This window comes from Bufo bufo (assembly GCF_905171765.1).
Source record: "Bufo bufo chromosome 1 unlocalized genomic scaffold, aBufBuf1.1 SUPER_1_unloc_1, whole genome shotgun sequence".
Taxonomy (NCBI): domain Eukaryota; kingdom Metazoa; phylum Chordata; class Amphibia; order Anura; family Bufonidae; genus Bufo; species Bufo bufo.
Window position 1 is genome coordinate 782,483 of NW_024399963.1, and position 7,348 is coordinate 789,830.

The window sequence follows — 7,348 nt, forward strand, 5'->3', positions numbered from 1 at the left end:
CAAGTTATTTGTAGTGACCGTAAAAGCACAGTTTTTGTTCTGGGTTGAAAAACTATTCCCAAATTTGCCATTCTCAAAATAAGTGGTTTCTGCTATATCAGGCCTACTTTAAATCTATCCCAAAAAGGATATCTTAGATTCAAGGTGCTGATAGTGTCATTCTGAAAAACTTCACACACATGCTACCGTGCAGATACAAGTCTAATTCTGTGATTAAAGGTATATCTATTACTTATTTACAATTGGTCATATAAGACCATTAGTTGTCTCTAGATTAACACGTGCTAGAATTTTATATTTAATATATAACATTTATTTTGCATCCCTAAAATCATTCCTACCTATAACACACTTAAAGTTTAAAATTTTCAGCTGCGTTTGCATTGTCCCTTTAAATGGCCAGTTAGAGCAATGTGGCTGCCTGGATGTCTGCTCAGCAATAGAGGTTGCTTAATAGACTCCTCTATTTCCACACGGCTAAGCACTGTGCTGCGCAGTGTCTGCCGTAACTTTGCAGTCTCCTATCTTGGAATCAGTGTTTGCAGGTCCTAGCTAGTCAATTCGCTAATATACATTGCTGGGCCATCACTGAGCAAACCGCTAGCTGGTTAAAACACTAAGTTCACAATCTGCCACCCGACATGTTTCGCCAGGGATCTGGCGTCTTCAGGGGTTTGGGCAGTAACTGTGAAGGGGGCGGGGTCCGGTCTTTATAACCTCCCTTTCGATGCTCCTAACTAATATGTATCTCTTTTGTTGCTACCTGTATCATTTTAGCCAATCCAAGTTAGCTTCTTAGGACCTTCGGCTGTTATGTTGCCTCCCACAATTCCTATTGTCCAATAGGTGCCGTCTCTGTGAGTGCGCTTGCGTTCTCACTTTACTGCGTACCTGATGAACAGATGGTAGTGCGCATGTCAGGGTACTTTGTCTTCACAGCAGGCATCCTGATTACTGCGCATGCGTGTAGTGATTGCAGTTAGCTCTCTCCCCGTTATTCGCGCTTGCGCACTTGTATTATAGAGGCATATCGTAGTAGGGTGTATACTTCCACTACGCATGCCTGGGAACTTTGGTAAGTGGGGAGACCTTGCATGAGCTGCGCATGCGTGAGGTGATACCGTAGTTCAATCTTCCCATCACCAATGTTTGCATGCGAACATAAGAACTTTGAATAGATATATTCGGCCTAATCCTGTATCAACTCTGCATTTCTCTGGATGCTGGTGTCTGTAAGATGTTTTCTTTAGCATTTTCATGGGGTCCATAGCCTTTTGTCATATGCTCTTCCCTAATTGCACATATCTACTTGCTTATGTTTTAATTCACAATATTTTACTATATTAGCCTGATGTGCATATAAGGGGACCTTGACCTCCCTTAGGTCACCGAGTCACTATGCCGGCTGTCCCTGTATATAGAACTGCCACATAATGAGTTATCCTATAGCTACTCAAAAAAAGGAGGATACAGGGCCGATGGTTACCTTTACAATTGTGTATATTATAATAGTTTTATATAACCTATTCATTATATTGTCTTCCGCAATCAAGGTATCTATCATACTTTTACGCTGGTAGCCTAACTATTTTCTTATTCAAGGATCAGTATACTTATGTTCTCTGTTTCTTTTCTTTCAGGTCGCTTGGTCTCATCTCACTACTAGGACTGCTGGTAGACTGGTAAGTATACATGTCATTTTAATTTTCTTTATATTCTCATATTTGTATTGTTATCTGTATATCCCAAATTAATTTCAGAACATTTTTATTTTTTTATTATTTTATTTTTTTAAAAATTTTTGAGTATATGACACATTTTGTAAGGACCACTCTGCCCCCTTACTCTTACTTATGTCTTGGTTCATAGATAGTATATCTAATCTGGTTAGTAATTTTTATTTTGGAGTTCCTAAATCTCTTTTCAGAGGAACGAGGCATATGTAAATCCCTCATTTAGACCATGGGGGGCTAGACTGCCTAGACGATATATCCAGCGAGTCTCCTCCTGTTGTAACCTTTTATCAAGATTCCCCATTCTGGGGCCTAGCTTTACTTTCTGAATACCCCATATTTTTAAAGTCTGGGTATTCCCATTATGATGGGTTTGTACATGTCTTCAGAGGGGTTTGTCACCGGCCGTATTTATTGTACTAAGATGTTTCGAGATGCGTCTCCTCAATTCCTGTATGGTCTTACCTATATAGATTTTGGGGCACCCACATTGTATGGCGTACACTACACCCGTAGATTTACAGTTAATGTATTCTTTAATTTGATATTTTTTATTGTCAACCGGGTTGATGAATTCTTTTTTTGGTATCATTTTTCCACAGAAGGTGCAGTCACCACAGGGGTAGGATCCCACCGTATTCAACCAGGTAGGTTTCCTCTGCTTTTCACCCTGTGTGAAGTGACTATGCACAAGTTTTTCTTTTAGATTCTGCCCCCTCCTGTATGTGATAGCTGGATTTGGGGTGATGATCTCTTTAAGTTCTTCATCAGCTAGTAGTATATGCCAATGTCGTCTTAATATACCTCAAATTTTTTCATGTTGCCCATCAAAATTCCCTATACATCGCACTACTTTCTCATTTGTATCTTCTGACTGTTGTTTGTTATCACGGAGCAGAGTATTTCTACTACTTTTTTTAGCCCGATTATACGCGTAATGTAGTGTTTTTTTGGGGTATCCGCGTGATATAAATCTCTCATATAGTATTTTGCATTCTTCCTCAAAGCTCTCATTAGTAGAGCAATTTCTTTTTGCTCGAAGGTACTGCCCTATTGGGATTCCTTTTTTGAGGGTTGTGGGGTGATGGCTTCCCCAATGCAAAAGATTGTTTGTAGAGGTGGGTTTCCTAAATATCCTAGTATTGACACTGCCATCTTCCTCCAGGGTGATTGTAAGGTCCAAGAAGTTTAATGTTTTTTTATCTATTTCAGCCGTGAATTTTAATCCTAGTGAATTATTATTAAGTTTCTTAACGAAATTAAGAAAATGTGTGACAGTGCTATCCCATAAAATCAGAATGTCGTCGACCCCAATATAAAATGTGTTTAGTAAATTCCTGATTTTCGTCGATAAATACTGTGCGTTCTTCCCACCACCCCAAAAATAAATTTGCTAGACTTGGTGCGCAAATTGTCCCCATTGCTGTCCCGGTGGTCTGTAAATAAAACTTACCATCAAAAACAAAATAATTGTGAGTGAGTAAAAAGTGAAGTAATGATAATATAAAATTATTGTGCTCATAATACTGTGTGCCCTTAGTGTCTAAATAATACTTAATTGCTTCTAGGCCTAGGTCGTGCCCGATGCTCGTATAGAGCGCCTCTACGTCAAGACTCGCTATCAGGGTGGTTTCATTAACCTGAATGTCCTGGATTTTGCTCAGGGGATCCTTGGTGTCTTTAAGGTAGGAAGATAGACCGGTGACAAATGGGGATATCATCTGGTCTACATAGCCGCTGATCCCTTCACACAGGCTCTGATTGCCTGACACAATAGGCCTCCCTGGTATGGGGTCACGTTTTTTGTGTACTTTCGGAATGGCATAGAAAGTGGCTATAGTGGGTCTGGGATTAAACAGGACTTGGAACTCTTCTTTAGTAATAAGATTATTTTCCTTGCCCCTGTCTAGTATGATTTTCAAATCACGTTTGTAATTCTCAGTAGGGTTCTCTTTGAGTGGTTTGTATGTTTTCGTATCACTCAAGAGGGTCATCACCATTTTGACATAGTATTCTTTGCTAAGGAGCACTATATTTCCACCCTTATCTGAAGGTTTGATTTCTAAGTTCTTATTATTCATTAAACTATCCAGGGCTACTCTTTCCTGTTTTGTTAAATTAGATCCCATAAGTGTTTTTTTAGCTTTTATTTTTTGAAGGTCCCTCGTCACCAGATCGACAAATGATTCAATCTTGCTGTATTTGGTGAAAGGTGGAGTGAATCTTGATTGGGGAGTTAAGGTGCTGTGAGGGGGACATGCTGGTATTAATTCTCCCCTATGCTCCCTTTGCAATTCTTCCAAGATTTGTATTGCACGATCTTCTTTTTCACTCTGTTTTTTGGGGTCCCTCTCCATGTTTTTATATTCTTTATGTAAAGCTAATTTCCTTGCAAAAAGGTTGATATCTTTGACCCAATTAAAACAATCGTAGTATGGTAGCGGTGTAAAAGATAAGCCTTTTTGTAACAGGGTCTCATGTTCTGAAGTCAAAATCAAATCAGTTAAATTTATGATTTGCGTTCCACTGTTTGGTGATACAGCGGCTATGTCCCCTGACGATATCCCCACTTGTCTCTGTCCCTGAGTTGTACTCCGGGTACTAAAAAATGTGGCATGAACGTTTGGGTAGTATTCCCAATTTGTCCAATGCTTGTTGGTAGTACCTGCGAACAGGAGGATAATGGTGCAGCAGAAGGCTGTCCATCCCTTCCGTTTGTCACTTGACTTGCATTTGTTGGGACTGGATTTGGACATTGTGGGGTCTCCTGCGGCCTATATCTACCTCTAGCCTGATTGGAGTTGTATCTGTTGTTACCTCTACGTTTATATCTAGGTTTGTACCCTGTTTTTGATGTAGATGTACTGCTCTCTGGTTCTGACACGTCTGATTCTGATATGTCAGTATATTCACTGCGATTCCTTGTATAGTTATTACGGTAATTAACCTGACTATTTCTAACGTATATTTGTCCTGTCTCAAAATCTTTTTTATCTCTGTTGTATTTACGATGTTTTCTTTCTTTTACTTCACCTTGCAAGTACTCAATATTTCTTTGGAGTTTCTCCTCCAGATTCATAAATTCAGTATGGGATCGGAAAGTCTGGATATCATTGATTTCCTTTTCCAATTGTGTTGCGATTCTAATAAGTACCCTTTTTTCATATTCTAACAGGTACGACTGCATGCGCAAAGAGCTTTCAGTGAGCAACGTCTCCCATCCCTTCAAAAACTCGGGGTCGTCCTGGTGGGAATTTGGCGTGATGTTGATTCTAATCCCTCTATATACAATGTTTTGTTGCAGGTACGTTTCCAGACTGGTTACTTCCCATATAGATCTAATGTACTGCTTATATGTTTTATTTAGTTCTTTGAATGCAGAGTTTATATCTAGAACGTTAACAGGAAGGTTTTCAGTTGAAAACACTTTACTCGCTTCCGATAGTAGTACTGATGTGGTCGGTTGATTAGATAAGAAACTGGCCATCCTCTCACTAACTGGCTCCTCTGATGAGATTATTATAGTCAATGGGTCACTAATGTGGGGTTTACCCCCACTGTACTTTCTAACTCTCTTTACAAACTGACCCCTACACACGTGTTGAGACACAATCAATTACTTATTTACAATTGGTCATATAAGACCATTAGTTGTCTCTAGATTAACACGTGCTAGAATTTTATATTTAATATATAACATTTATTTTGCATCCCTAAAATCATTCCTACCTATAACACACTTAAAGTTTAAAATTTTCAGCTGCGTTTGCATTGTCCCTTTAAATGGCCAGTTAGAGCAATGTGGCTGCCTGGATGTCTGCTCAGCAATAGAGGTTGCTTAATAGACTCCTCTATTTCCACACGGCTAAGCACTGTGCTGCGCAGTGTCTGCCGTAACTTTGCAGTCTCCTATCTTGGAATCAGTGTTTGCAGGTCCTAGCTAGTCTATTCGCTAATATACATTGCTGGGCCATCACTGAGCAAACCGCTAGCTGGTTAAAACACTAAGTTCACAATCTGCCACCCGACATGTTTCGCCAGGGATCTGTCACACAGCGCGTAAATAATAGGCCTCAAATTTATATTCAACCAAATCTGTCATTACTGCTGTGCCTGTATTAGTGTAATACGGTACCTAAATAGATAGCCAGATAGTGTTAGGTGTCTGTAAAAAAAGGCCTGAATTTGAATTCAATACATTGGCCAAATAATATTTTTCTTATTGTGGTGAACGGTAACAATGAGGAAAACATCTAATAAGGGACGCGGACGCGGACATGGTCGTGGTGGTGTTAGTGGACCCTCTGGTGCTGGGAGAGGACGTGGCCGTTCTGCCACAGCCACATGTCTAGTGAACCAACTACCTCAGGTCCCAGTAGCCGCCAGAATTTACAGCGATATTTGGTGGGGCCCAATGCCGTTCTAAGGATGGTAAGGCCTGAGCAGGTACAGGCATTAGTCAATTGGGTGGCCGACAGTGCATCCAGCACGTTCACATTATCTCCCACCCAGTCTTCGGCAGAAAGCGCACAGATGGCGCATGAAAACCAAGCCCATCAGTCTGTCACATCACCCCCATGTATATCAGGGAAACTGTCTGAGCCTCAAGTTATGCTGCAGTCTCTTATGCTGTTTGAAGACTCTGCTGGCAGGGTTTCCCAAGGGCATCCACCTAGACCTTCCCCAGGGGTGGAAGAGATAGAATGCACTAATGCACAACCACTTATGTTTCCTGATGATGAGGACATGGGAATACCACCTCAGCACGTCTCTGATGATGACGAAACACAGGTGCCAACTGCTGCGTCTTTCTGCAGTGTGCAGACTGAACAGGAGGTCAGGGATCAAGACTGGGTGGAAGACGATGCAGGGGACGATGAGGTCCTAGACCCCACATGGAATGAAGGTCGTGCCACTGACTTTCACAGTTCGGAGGAAGAGGCAGTGGTGAGACCGAGCCAACAGCGTAGCAAAAGAGGGAGCAGTGGGCAAAATCAGAACACCCGCCGCCAAGAGACTCCGCCTGCTACTGACCGCCGCCATCTGGGACCGAGCACCCCAAAGGCAGCTTCAAGGAGTTCCCTGGCATGGCACTTCTTCAAACAATGTGCTGACGACAAGACCCGAGTGGTTTGCACGCTGTGCCATCAGAGCCTGAAGCGAGGCATTAACGTTCTGAACCTTAGCACAACCTGCATGACCAGGCACCTGCATGCAAAGCATGAACTGCAGTGGAGTAAACACCTTAAAAACAAGGAACTCACTCAGGCTCCCCCTGCTACCTCTTCTGCTGCTGCCGCCTCGGCCTCTTCTGCTGCTGCTGCCGCCGCCTCGGCCTCTTCCTCCGCCTCTGGAGGAACGTTGGCACCTGCCGCCCAGCAAACATGGGATGTACCACCAACACCACCACCTGCGTCACCAAGCATCTCAACCATGTCACACGGCAGCGTTCAGCTCTCCATCTCACAAACATTTGAGAGAAAGCGTAAATTCCCACCTAGCCACCCTCGATCCCTGGCCCTGAATGCCAGCATTTCTAAACTACTGGCCTATGAAATGCTGTCATTTAGGCTGGTGGACACAGACAGCTTCAAACAGCTCATGTCGCTTGCTGC